This window comes from Petaurus breviceps, unplaced genomic scaffold (assembly GCF_028583685.1).
Source record: "Petaurus breviceps papuanus isolate PSGF00001 unplaced genomic scaffold, PetGlider_PUasm1.0 181, whole genome shotgun sequence".
Lineage (NCBI taxonomy): Eukaryota > Metazoa > Chordata > Mammalia > Diprotodontia > Petauridae > Petaurus > Petaurus breviceps.
The window spans coordinates 3,294,308-3,308,660 of NW_027185784.1; the positions used below are offsets into that span (position 1 = coordinate 3,294,308).

At 37.0% G+C, this 14,353-nt stretch overlaps 1 long non-coding RNA gene across 1 annotated transcript in view; it reads right to left on the reverse strand.

Moving 5' to 3' along the window:
- Positions 1 to 6,257: 6,257 nt before the first annotated feature.
- The window catches only part of LOC138160420 (uncharacterized), a 35,408-nt gene continuing 27,312 nt past the window's right edge, over positions 6,258 to 14,353 (reverse strand). The window contains exon 3 of the long non-coding RNA XR_011168141.1: positions 6,258 to 6,844. This is a non-coding gene — a long non-coding RNA (uncharacterized lncRNA). The remainder of the gene's footprint in view (positions 6,845 to 14,353) is intronic.

Here is a 14,353-nt window from a genome sequence, read left to right on the forward strand (position 1 = left end):
TTAAGCAGTTGGGGTTAAGTAACTTGCCCAAGGTTACACGGCCAGCTTTTCTGGGTGGGTGTTAAGTATCTGAGGCCGGAACCGATCCCGGGTCCTCCGGACTCTGGGCCAGCGCTCTTACTCACTGCACCACCTAGCCGCCCCATAAACCATACCTCTCTTTAGCTTAGTTTGAATCCAATGAAAATATAGAATACAAAGGAAGAGAAAGAAGGATAGACGTCTCTCTTGGTTCACCAGAAGAAAGAAAAGGAAAGTTCAACCACAAGGCAATTATCTTCCTTTCCAACTGGAAATAAGAAAAGGATAAGGGAAAAGAAGTCAAGAACACACTTTCTACAAGCCTGCCTACTACTTCCAGTCTAATTAGGCCAGGTGATCCTATTGTTATATATCGGATCCTTCTCCTTGAAGATGATATGATGCCTTTATTTATCAATCTTTCTCAGAGTGGCTATAGGCAATTAGGACCTAGGAAATATTTATGTTATATAAATAGAAAGACACCCACCTCGATCTAGTTCACTTAACATCAAGGGGACCACCTTATTGGACTAAGAGAACCCACCCCACACTCAAGAGTATTAAGCCCCACCCCAATCCAGTGACCCTTTGTAGAACATGGCTCACTATCCTTAGGCTTGTTGTCACAGAATCTCTTGGCAGAACCTGCCAGATTTATGCTCTCCTGGCATTGTTTTCAAAGATCCAGCGTCACCTCCATACTAAGATGGAGCAACAAAGTAGGATTTTTGTGAAGGAGTGCAGATACACACACAGAAGCAGCACAGAACCCTACCTGTCTGGGTTCTACAAATGTACCACTTTAGTTCAGATATTTGCCATGAAAAAGTGGCTGCTCAAAGAAAGGTAAATGACACCAGAACCCCCTAGTCTCTCTATGCTTTTTTGTATTTTCATGTTCCTTATTAGAGTTAAGGATATGGATTAATTTACTTCTTACATTGTATGTATCATATTTTAATGAAAGCACATGGCTATTAACAATTACAATGCCTTTCATAGAATTTGCACTTTCATTATCTAGTTTATGAGCTCCTTATTACAGCTTGGCATAGGGGATCCCTAAGAAAGTGCCTAGGGGATATATAAATAATCAATTGCTACCTAGGTGTTAATAATTAACTTTTATGAGACATTATTTACTGTACAGGTTATTTTGGTAAAGAATATTTTAGCATTGTCTGTGACAATCAGTATGAAAAAATAACATAAAACTCAAGGAACCAGAATGGTAATATTAGCAAAAGAATTAAAGGAGGCAAATAAAAGCAAATAGATAAGGTAGAGCATGGAGAACAATATAAGTGCTATTAAAATTTCAATTTAATTTAATCCATCTTTAAGGGACAATAAAGGCAGCTAGATCATAAACATTTTTAGAATGAGAAGTTCAGGTTTTATTCAGGATTCTTTTAAATCTGAATTGAATTTCAGACCTTGTCATGTTTTGACTATCATTCTTTTAAATTCTCTTTCCAGCTTTTCCAACAGATGCCCTTCTCTTGTTCCTTCAGCATTCTGTTCACTTCATATACCTTGTGAAAGCAGTTTTTATTTTACTGAATTAACTTTTCTTCTAAATGTAATTAAGGTTAATACCACACTCTGCACAATGCTATACAATTCTACACTGTAGCATGCAGTTATTGTTTTGCCAACAGCATTGAAGGAGGCAGGTGACAGTAGTGGGAAGACAAATAACATGGATGCATATATGTCCCAAGAAACATAAATTCTTCATTGGAAAAACAAAGAGAAACCCTTGTAACAGGTAGGTAATAGAATTCACACAATGGTCCTGTGTGAAAACATATGTCTTCTTCTGCAACTTCAGTCCATCCCTTCTCTGTCATCAGGGGATAAAAATGCATCATCATCTGTACTTTGGAATTATGGTTAGTCATTGCATGAATCACTTCTTTAATTTTTAAAAATTGTTTGTCTTTACCATGCGCTGGTATTGTATAAATTGCTCTACTGGTTCTAATCACTTCACTCTGCATCAGTTCATACAAGTCTTACCAGGTATCTCTGAAACCATCTCTTATTTTTTCTTACAGCACAATAGTATTCAACTACTTCCTGATACCATAATTTCTTCATCCATTTCCCAATTGATAGGCACTTCCTTACTTTCCAGTCTTTTGTTACACACAAAAAAAAGTTCTCATAAATATTTTTGTTTGTAAGTATATGACCTTTTCCTTTTGAATTCTTTGGAGTATATGTCTCATAGTGGTATTTCTAAGTCAAAAGGTCTGCACAGTTTAGTAACTTTGGGGGCACAGCTCCAACTTGCTTTCCAGAATGATCAACCAATCACAACTCCATTCATAGTATATTTACTCTGCCTGGTTTCCTATAGCCTCTCCAGCATTAGGCATTTTCTTTTTTTGGTGAACTTTGCCAATTTGATATACATGATTTAGAACATCGGAGTTATTTTAATTTGTAATTTTCTAATTATTAGTGATTTGGAGTATTTTTTTAAAAAATATAATTGTTGATAACTAGAATTCTTTCCTTAGAAAAGTGCTTGTTCATATCCTTTGACCATTTATCAAGTGGGGAATGACTCTTAGAAGTTTGAATCAGTTCCTTTTATATGTCTGAAATTGGACCATTGTAAGAAAAAAAAAAAGCAACACAACTTACTACAAAGATTTTTTCCCAGTTAGCTATTTTTCTTTTAATTTAAAATGCATTGGTTTTTTTTTTGCAAAATCTTTTTAATTTTACACAATCAAAATTGTCCATATTATCTCCTGTGTGCTTCTCTACTCTTTTTCTGGTTGTGAACTTTTCCCTTTCCCTAGATCTGAAAGGTAATTTCTTCCTTGCTCCTCTAATTTGATTATGATGTGATCTTTTATAACTAGGTCAAGTAACTATTTTGAGCTTATTGCTACATAGTATGAAGTATTTATCTAAACCTAATTTTCCCTAGATTGTTTTTGTACATACATATACACGTGTGTTTTCTCTATTTTTTTGGTCACATTGTGAGTGCTTACTCCAGTATTTAAGGATTTGGGGTTTACTGAATGCCATGTTAGTTTACTTGCTTCTGTATAACACACACTTAATCTGTTCAACATATTGACCTCTTTACTTTTTAAACAATACCAGGTCATTTAGATAATTGCTACTTTGCATATAGCATTTGAATTTTCTCATAAATAGAAAAGTTCGCAAATCTCAATCAATACTCTCTCTTCAATTGACTTTGGGACAGTAAACATAATGCTTCCTACTAAAAATTTTGATATTTATTTCATATTGACTATTTTTCCTTTATATGTATGTATTACTCTAAATTTACTTTACTTTCTTCTCTTCACCATCTCTCAGTCTAATTAATACCTTTTGTCATATGAATTTCCATTAGGATCAAATGAAATTCCTGTTTTAATCAAAAATGTTTCCAGTTCCTTAAATAATGTACTCTAACGTTTTACTCACCTGAGAAAACTGTGCAGTCAGCCCATATATTTGATGCATAGACTTTCCAAACTCTATGATTGCTCAATCAGTATTGAATGATTGCCCTATTTAACATGTTCTTTAGCTTGCCTCATATAAAATGCATGTCAGAATAATAAAGCATAATTTCCAGAAGCAACTAGAATGCATTTTCAGCATATGGCACAACCTTCTTACTGAAGCTTACTTTTGCTAATCTCTGCTAATTCTAAACTACTAAATCCTTAACAATCACAAAATCCAATAATCAATTGAGATCTTGCTATCTAAAACTCTGATGATAATTAGAATTGGATGTAACACATTCTTGGATCAAGTGATAAAGTACTATTATTTGATTCACCTTTAATTGTTCAGAAAACAAAGGGTTATATATCAAACCTGGATGTACCACAGGATATTTCTTTCTAAAAATGCATTATATTTGCTAGCTAAAATTTAGGTGAAGTAATTTGAAAATACTGCCCTTTTCCAGATTTTCACATAATTCCATGTTCTCTTTCATACAACATTCAATAGAAACTTTAGACTTGAGAAGTTAGAATGGGTCTAAATTATCACAAAACTAGTGGCTAGGAATTGGAAATCAAGATTATGTCCATCAATTGGGAATGGCTAAATAAGTTGTGATATGTGATTGTGATGGAATATTATTGTAGTACAAGAAATGACCAGCAGGATGATTTCAGAAAAATGTGAAAAGACTTATATGAACTGATGGAAAATGAAGTAAACAGAACAAGGAAAACATTGTACACAGCAGCAGCAATACTGCAAAAAGAAGAACTATGAATGACTTAGCTGTTCTCAGCAATACAATGATCCAAGACAATATCAAAGGACTCAGGATGAAGTATACTCTCAACCTCCAGAAAAAAGAACTGATACTGTCTACATGCAGATTGAAGCATGCCATTTTTCACTTTCATTCTATTTTTTAATTCAAGTGTTTTTGTACATAATGACTAATATGGAAGTGTTTTACATAATTGCACATGTATAACGTATATCAGCTTGTTTACCATCTCAGTGAGAAAGGAGGGGAGAGAGGTAGGGAGGGATAGAATTTGGAGCTCAAAGATTAAAAAAAATGTTAAAAATTGTTTTAACATGTAATTAGGGGGAGATAAAAATTATCATGAAATTGAATGGATCAAGAAATTCATACCTTATCCTCATTTTTTATGAAAATATAGTTTGATCATATATTTTCCCTAAATTCAGAAAAGTCCGATTTTACAACTAAACTTGGAATAGTGATTCTCAGCATTTTCCACCTCCTTTTATTTGCCACTCTGGCCATCCCTGCTGAAGGGGAATGAGGACACAGAGGACTAGGGATTGTTTGGTACTGATTTTTCTCTTCCTGAGTTAGCATGGACAAAAAAATGTATCCCCTGGTGGGCAATCACGCCAACCTTCTTCCACTCGTGTTGTATGCCTTGAAACATGAACAACCTCTGAACACCCCAAAATTGGAGGCTATCCAATAGGCAATGGAAAGTTGCATGGTGGGTATGAGTGGGTATGGGCTGGAGCATAATGGTGAAATTATACACAAGAAGTATAATAAGGAATATGATCCAGGAAACAAATGATTAGGAAAGGGGGTATTCAGTTAGCAAGAATGAGGGATGGTAGGTAGATGGCTTGGATGGTGCAGTGGTATCCCCTGAAATACTCAGACCCAAAAGAAGACCTTCAGCATACTGGGTAGATCCTCTAAGAAGAATTTAGGAGAAGAACTGAACAAGAATAACACAGGAGGAGACAGTGTGAATGAGGGGTACACTAAGGGAGGGCATATTCATATTGATTAGATCACAGATCCTTAGAAGTATTGACATAATGAAGTTAAATTTGGGAAAAACTATCTCTAATGGCTTCCTTATTTTTAAAAGGAACATTTCTGGTATTTCCTCAGTTTTTTTTAAAGCAATAACATCATCACTGTAATAATTATTATATTATCACTTCAACAAATTACAATAATAAATCAATATTTTTATAACTTATTTTAAAATGATTAATGGCTTATTTTGTGGATTGCTTTAATAAAGTTCCTTCCTCACAATAATCCTATGAGATAGAGAGACCAGGTATTAATGCTCCCATTTTACAAATGAGCAAACAGAGGCTTGGGGAGATTAAGTGACTTTCTCAAAGTCACACAGTTTATAAATAGAGGAGGCAGCGACTGAACAGAAATCTGGTCTTCACATACTGCCTGAGATGTCCATATACAGAGCATCATTTTTATATTTACATTCTTATATTCAAGAAAATATTGACATCTACTTTAGAAGAATAGTAAACAGAGGATCCCTATAGTAGTATATTATGATCAGTTTCATGATAGCTGTAAGACATCTAGAAGAACTTTCACTAGATTTGACTCATAAAAATGATTACCATGAAAATCAGCCCAATTTGGGGACTCAGTTGCTGTAAAAATTGCTTGAAATGCTTAATTTTCTTTTCAAAGCACTTTTAAATTTGTTGTCATTCACCAAAGGTATAGGACTGCCACCTGGCATTTTGAAAGTCACTTATCTTGAATGACAGCTTGAAATGGTAACTTGTCAAATAGTAGGATTGAAAAGACGTTGAATTTATTTGGAACTCGAACCCAATAATTATGTTATAATATTCCTGGACATTCTTTGACTATTACTTAAATAAAATAAAATGGCAGAGGCATTATTATGTGAATCACAAATGTAAAGACAAGTATTTCCTGTTTAACAGCCCAAATGCTCTGGCACATTTACCAAGAGGAAAAATGCAACATATATGAGCATAAAAATGTATGCATGAGTTATGGCTGAAGTCCAGCAAATAGCTAATATGCATTTGTGTTCAGAAAAGGCATAGATTACAAACTCCTTTAGTATAGGGACCACATCTCATTCTTTGTCTCTGCTTATCTCACAAGGTCTTAAACCTCAGATCAACAGTTATTGATTCGATTTAATTTGATTGTGTCTGTGTTGATACTTTAGTTGTCAAGCTAATATCTCATTTAACTGATGATTGATACAGTGATGTGTCAAACCAGCAAAGAGGGAAATTGTGTTCATTTTTACCTGTTGGTTACTTTGCTTTGGTGTTCCAAGAGCAATTACTGAGAGGCAAGATGATGCATTGAATAGAGAGCCAAGTGGGTTCAAATCCCACCTCTAACACACACTGGCTTTGCGATTCTGGGCAAGTCATTTAACCTCAGTATTGCAGGCAACTCTCAGACTACAAGCTACATTGATAGATGAACGAGTTCCCTAACACAATGAAGTGAGAGGTTCCATCCTTATTCCCATGAACAATTGAATTAATGAACCTTTAAAGACAAAAATGGTAACACTGAGAAAATCATTGTGAATGGATGTTAGTCATATATTAGCATAACAATAATTGGTAACATATATCATCGTTATACATACATATGGTTATATAGCTATGTGGTATTTTATATAGTTATATATGGTTATAAATATACACATATATAAATATAAAACATGGGCACACATATATGCAGTAGACCGTGGTAATAATAACATAGATAATATGCCATATATAGTACAATATATAACATAACATATAACATATGTAATAATAATGTGTGTAATATAATGTGTAAATATAATAAACATAAGATGATATGATATATACTATACTGCACTACACTACAATATGATACAATACAATACAACATAACATAAATAATACAATATAATATAATATAATATAATATAATATAATATAATATAATATAATATAATATAATATAATATAATATAATATAATATAATATAATATGATAATAGACCAAGGTAAGATCATCTTACTGTGCTCAAGGAGCTTAAGTGGTTCTCTATTTGAACTAGAATAAAATCCAAACTTCCCTGTTTGTTATAAAAAGCCCTTCACTGTCTGATTACACCCTGTCTTTTCAGACTGACTTCACACTGCTATTCCTCAAACACACCACATTCCAGACAAATTATCCCACTTGCTGTTCTCCATGTATGACACTCTATTCATTGCATTTGTGCCTTTGCAAAAGCTCTCCCTCTACCTGGAGTGCCCTTTTCTCCTCACTTCCACCTCTTGGAATCCATGGTTGTCTTCATGATTCTGATCAATTGCCACCTCCTGCATGAGGCCCTTTCTTAATCCCCCCAGCTGTTAATATTGATTCATCTCCCAGAAATTATTTTACATTTACTCTATGTATATTCTGCATTTTCTCTTCTGTGTACATATTATTTTCTCTCAGTAAGCTCTTTGAGGGTGAGAACAGTCTTGTTTTTGTATCTCTAGCACTTGCTAGTTCTGGGGATGTGGTAGGTACCAACAAATATTTGTTGAATCAGTGAATGAATAGTTCAAATTTATATGTTGCTTTAGTGTTACAAATTGTATTATGTATTTTATATCATTTGAGCCCTGAGTAGTGGGGCCCAATTGGACCCATCAATGCTAAGGGACTTCATCTTCAAAGGCCTGTCCCTTTACTGTAAGATGTGAAAATAAAAACTAATAGTATATTTCAGTCAGTTGCAACAGACTGCCCATTGGTGTTGAACCCCTTTCAGTCCCTGGGAGTTCTACCAAGGGGAAGGCTCGCAGACTACAAACATCCTGGCAGTGTTACTGTAAGAACTTCAGCCATCGGGAGCCATCAGGATCATCCACACAGCTGAGCCTGTGCAGTATATTCATTCCTTAATGAAGAAGCTAGGTAGAAACATCACTTGACTACACATTTTACAGGGACCTGAATAGATGGCCATAGGACTTATTGTACAACTTACTTTCACTGAACTTCAGTTTGTTTTGCTTTTTTGGAGGGCAATTGGGGTTAAGTGACTTGCCCAAGGCCACACAACTAGTTTTTGTGCTAAGTGTCTGAGGTCGGATTTCAACTAAGGTCCTCCTGACTCCAGGGCCAGTGCTCTACTCACTGTGCCACCTAGTCGCCCCAACTTCAGTTTTCTTATCTGGAAAAGGTGATAAAAATAAACAGCATTGCCCACATCCTGGGATTGTTGTGAAGAAAACATATTGACAGTTTCATGGTGCCAGTGGTTCTTGGTGGAAGTAGCAAGTGGCAGAAATAGTCCTATGATTCCAAGTTAAGTGCTTTTCCTTTACAATGTTGTGTTTGTATATCAATAAAGTATCATATAGAGGCACATCAGTATGCAGGAGTGTCCCCAGATTCAGTCACAGTTGGCAGTTCTCCACACTCTGCTATGAGGAAAATTTTGATCTGACTTCACAATGGGATTCTCACCAGTTAGGGTTTAACTCAGATCTGAAGGGATACACCCTATCCCCACCCTCAACAATAAGGTGTGGATCTTTTGATCATTTTCACTTAGAGAGTGGGCTACTGGTCTATGCTTTTAACAAACAAAGCAGGAAGGAGCATTCTGGGAAGATGGTGGAGTAGGTCAGGAAATGTTCAGCTGTCCAAATTTCCTCCACAAAAAAAGACAGAACATGGCCTGGAAACTTGAAGTAGAGGAAATAAACAAACTTTTGAGTAAAGCAGTTGTTTTTTCTAGGACAACTTGAGAAGACCCCCTCAGGAAAGACCCAACCAGGGGCAGAGGGAGTAAAGTGTAGACATCTCCAGGCTGACTCTGTTGAATCAACAAACAAGCCCTGGGGGCAGCTGGGGTTGGGAGGCAGCCTCAGCCTTAGAAATTTTCATCTCACCAAGTGTGGGGGAATTGATGGTTGTGTGGGAGAAGACTGAAGGACCTTCCACTGTCAAGGGAGGGCTGTCACAGTGGTGCTGACCAGACCATCTTGGGCTGTGGCTTCAAGGAGGAGGTGCTAGCACACACCGGTGAGTGCAGTAGCAGAGGGGCAGGGATCCTGCTGGCTGTGGGCACTTGCAGGAGAGCAGAAAGCCTAGTTTCAGTTCCAGGGCAGACAGTTTTCAGCAACTAGAGGGACCACATGCACAAATAAATATAATCCAAGGTATAGTGTTATTTTGGTTCTATAACCTGTTCTCCTACCCAAGATAACACACTCCAATGTGAAACTTAGAGGACTGTCTTAATTCCCAACTACTGTTTGGGGGATAATGCTTCACATTTCTTGCCCTGCAGGGTCCTGTCCCAGGTGGCCTATTCTTACCTAATTTCTCCCACAGCTGCCTTTGTTCCCCCCTTTTCAGCACCTTCTCTTTGTATTTTATGTCTCCTATGTTCAAGATACAAAGGCAGCACAGTGTAGTAGATAGGATGGACAGAAGAGACTTAGGTTCAAATTCTGCTTCTAATACAAGTTATGCTACTCTGGACAAGTAATTAAACTTCTCTGTGATGTGGGAGACTTCCTAGGCCTTATTTACTAAGTCACAAAGAGGCAGCATTCTGCAAAAGTGGAAAAGCTCTCACACTGGAAGTTCCACACACTTGCAAATATCACAGACTTATTGTGTATCCATATATTCAAGATAAAGAATTGAAATCAATTCAGCAAATATTCCCTGAGCATCTATTGTATGCAGAGTACTATACTAGGCACCGGAAGAGATAAAAAATCATGGAATTCAAAGAGATATACACATACAGATGATTGGGATATTAGTCTAGAAAAAGCATGAAGGATAGATTGGTTGGGGAAAAGGTGAGGGCAGGATATAAACTACCACCTATACAAGGAACAGATTGTCTCACCATTCTCCAAACTATAATATGTCCACAGAGGATGTCTGAAAGCCACATTCTCTAAAATTACTTCTCTGATGAGCAAAAAATAAACCTGGAATAAGTCATGTCTTCCCCTAGTTACCTTAAAAATAAAAGAAGGACATCAGATTAGATGACCAGAAGGTTCCTTCTAGTTCAGGATTCTGTAATACTGTGAGAGACGTATAGACTCAGTTTTAACACATTATGCATGGGTGTTCTACAAATCATGTTTTCATAATTTATGCATTCTTATTTTCATATTGTAAACCTCTTGAGGGTGAGACCATATATTATCCCTAAATTCTAGAATACTTTCCAAATTGTGCCATGCATAGTGCCATGTGCCCAGAGGAGAGGTTGGTAGTTTTTTGACATTACCATACTGCTTCCCAGAGATGGAGAGGATTCCCTCAGGACTCTGGGGGGAGTAATGGATGCTCCTAATTTTGGATCTGGCTCCAAACTTTCTTAATAATTGAAGAGCTGTAGTGGAAAAGGGAATGCCCCTTGAACAAAAAAGTCAAATTCCTAGGCAACTCTTCCAAGGAATTAAGATTTCCAAAACTCTTGTTTTAGCAGTGGAGATTGAATCAGAGATACCCTGATGTGTAGAGATATCCTATGTACCCTTAAATCATCCAAATTCTTAACCTTGTGAGGCAGGCAGTCTGTCTAGGTATTATTATCATCTCCATTTTAGAGGTCCAGAGAGGACAAGTGATTTGTCCTCTAAGAGTAGCCTAGGAAAGGACAGGGCTGGAATGTGAATTCTGGTCAATTGATGATAATGATGCCTATTCTTGTCAGTGTGGAAAAACTAACATAATAGTACATAGACCAAACTTTTTGATGAGTCAAAACTTAGTTCTATGTTTGTTAGATAAACAAAACCAACAATTAGGAAGCTAAAGCAATTAGGAAGGAAAATCTGTCTTAAGAAAGAAATAAGGCTATTTCCTTCTGACGGTATAGATGACAGGGAGCAATAAATGTTTGTTTTAGGGACTAGAAATGTACAAATAGGCTTTTTTTCCTTTTTATATAGTAATAACTCATTAATTTGGATCCATTCCTTTATGATAATTTGAATAGAGCCAGATCAAAATTTATCCTCAATTCAATTTTGATTCCTACCTAGTGGTAAAAACCATGCTGCTCATAGAAGACAATAAAAAAATAAATTTGACATGGTCCCTTTGCTCATGTACTTTATAATGGAAGAGAGGGCAGGATACATCCACAAAAAACCACAATGCAAAACAGTAAATAATGAGTATCTGGGCATGTTTGCACTGTTGGAAAGGAAGAGATCTGTGGAAACAGATTAATAGTAAACACAATATGACAGGGAATTTGCTTAATCTGTACAGGTGATAGAAGTGCCGTACCATACTTGTGTCCAATTTCCCAATTGCAAATGATGTATATATTCCTTACAGCAAGCCTAATAGGATAGCTACTTGCCAACACAGCCAAACAGGAGTCTACACTAACAATTTATTTTTCGTTTCACTAATTGGGCATGGAAATAATAGAGCGGCATTTCTTTTCTCTCTCTCTCTCTTTTTTTTTTCAAGGTTACACAGCCAGTTATTTCTGGGTGTGGTGCTGAGTGTCTGAGCCCGGGATTCGATCTTCAGGTCGTCCCAACACTGGAGCCGGTGCTCTTACTCGCTGTGCCACCTGGCCACCCCTAAGCAATTGGGGTTAAGTAACTTACTCAAGGTTACACGGCCAGTTGTTTCTGGGTGGGTGCTAAGTGTCTGAGCCCGGGATTCGATCTCCAGGTCAATCCTGACACTGGAGCTGGTGCTCTTACTCGCTGTGCTACCTGGCCGCCCCGAGAGCTGCATTTCTTTAAAGGTTTTTCTACAGCCTAGGCTTTCTACTCATGCATATTGGCTGCCTTCCAGTTATTCTGTATTATTGAAATCTTGTCATACTGAAGTTTCTCCCACTTGAAACTGCTATATCCTGCAGTGTGGCTTTATTCCTAGAAGTCATTCAACTGATAATTAACTTCTGTATCCACTCTCATCCAAGAACGTTTCTGACACAGATAATTTCTATAGCTAATCTTTAGAAGACCTTCCTCATTGCCAAAATGAATGAAATTTTCTAAAGATCTACTTGGTGAATGAATAATTTTTTTCTCCCTCCCTCCCCCCCCTTCCTGCTTTTCTTCCTTCTTCCTTCTCTCCCACCATATCCTCCTTCTTTCTTACTTTCTCCCTTCCTTCCTCTTCACATAATTGTTTCCTCCAGAAAACTTGGGGTGATAGAAGAAAGATAAATAATAAGTGAGATTTTTGTCATACGTGGAATTTCTCTACAAGTTCATCTTCCTAGCTGTCATGAAGCTATTCAAAATCATCCAAAATCATCAATGGATTCAACTTCCCTACCTTCTATGTGCCATCAAGACCAGTTTCAGTGGCATTCTGGGCATAGTTTATAATAAGGGGTAAAAATGTGTGGCATATAACATATGGAGATCTATCATTGACTTCTTTTTTTTTTTCTTTTTTGCAGGGGGGAAGGTAGAGCAATTGGGGTTAAGTGACTTGCCCAAGGTCACACAGCTAGTTTTTTTATGTTGATTGTCTGAAGCCGAATTTGAACTCAGGTCCTCCTGACTCCAGGGCCAGTGCTCTATTCACTGCACCGCCTAGCTGCCCCATATCATTGACTTCTGTTCCTTATGGATATGGGCCACAGGGAATAAAGATAAATATAAGAGAAAATCATTTCACAAGCTCCTGCATGCCTATTCTTTATAAATGAAAGTATTTTAGAAACCATGAAGTATCATGTAAATATATAATTAATATGTATTATTATTGCTTCTTTCAATGATTATTCTTCAGATCTCTCAACCCTTATGCCACTTGCCTAGCACCTAGCCCTTTTACTCTTCTACTCAATAATCAAGTGGCTCTCAACCTCAAGATCAGATGTAAAATCCTCTGATCCAAAATCTGACTTTTAAAGTCCTTCACAACCCATCTTCCCAAACTAGTTACATATTACTCCTCTCCCTGCATGCTACAATTAATTTTTGCTGTTCCTGACACACTATTCTAATTCCCAGTCCAATCCAATAAACATTTATTAAGCACCTACATTTTTGAGGCACTCTGCTTAGTGCTAGAGATATAATTAATAAGAAAGAAAGACAGTCCTTGCCCTCAAGGAGCTTACAATCTAAAGGGGGAGACAACCAACAAAAGGGGGCAGGAAAGCATGGAGATGGTGTGGGAACAGGATTCCCAGTGGTCCCTGGTCGGTGACCAGGTAGGGCAGCAGATAGAAAGTACAGTAATCTGAAAGTCCAGCTTTTAACTCTCCATAAAGGAAAGCATTAGGAGGAATTTGGTATTCCACCCTCCAACCTTCCAATCAGAGGGTAGAGGAGGCTGTGCAAGACAGAGTTGATCAAGGCTTGAGTTAGTAGCATAGTGGTGAGTTTAGAAGCGATAAGTTCGTCTTAGAAGGGACATCTTGTTCACTAGAATTGAAACTAGGCAAAGCAGTACAAGCTCCCATCGCTGTGACTTTGCACTGGCTTTTCCTCATTCATGGAATGGATTCTCCTCTTGCTACTGCCTCTGATCTTGCCTCAAAATTAGAGTTTTCTTTAAAAAACCTAAAAGAAAAGCCACCTTCTCCAAGTAATTTTTTTTCTATCTTTTAGTGACTTCCCCCAATAGGTACTTAGCATTTATTTCTGTTTTGTGTATCCTCATGTGTGTTTATTTTGTCTCCCTTGATAAAAGAAAAGCTGCTTGAAGAGAATCTGTCATTTTTAGCTTTGAATTCTCATTGCCTAGCACAGTGCCTGGAACATAAATGGATGTTTAATCGATATTTGATGATTGCTTGATTTATAAAATGTGAAGCAGAGGAATAGGATGGAAAGAACACTGGACTAGGTGGGACCTTGGTTTGTCTCTGTTCCCATAATAAACCACTCACATGATCGTATGACTAGTGTCAGATCAAAAATTTGAAATAAAACCTCCTGACTCCCAGTTCAGTCAATCAATCAACAGCACTTTCCTTGCTCTACCACACAGCCTCTCCCATGTGGTGCTAGGATGTACTCCATAATAGATTTCTGAAGCTCTGTAAGA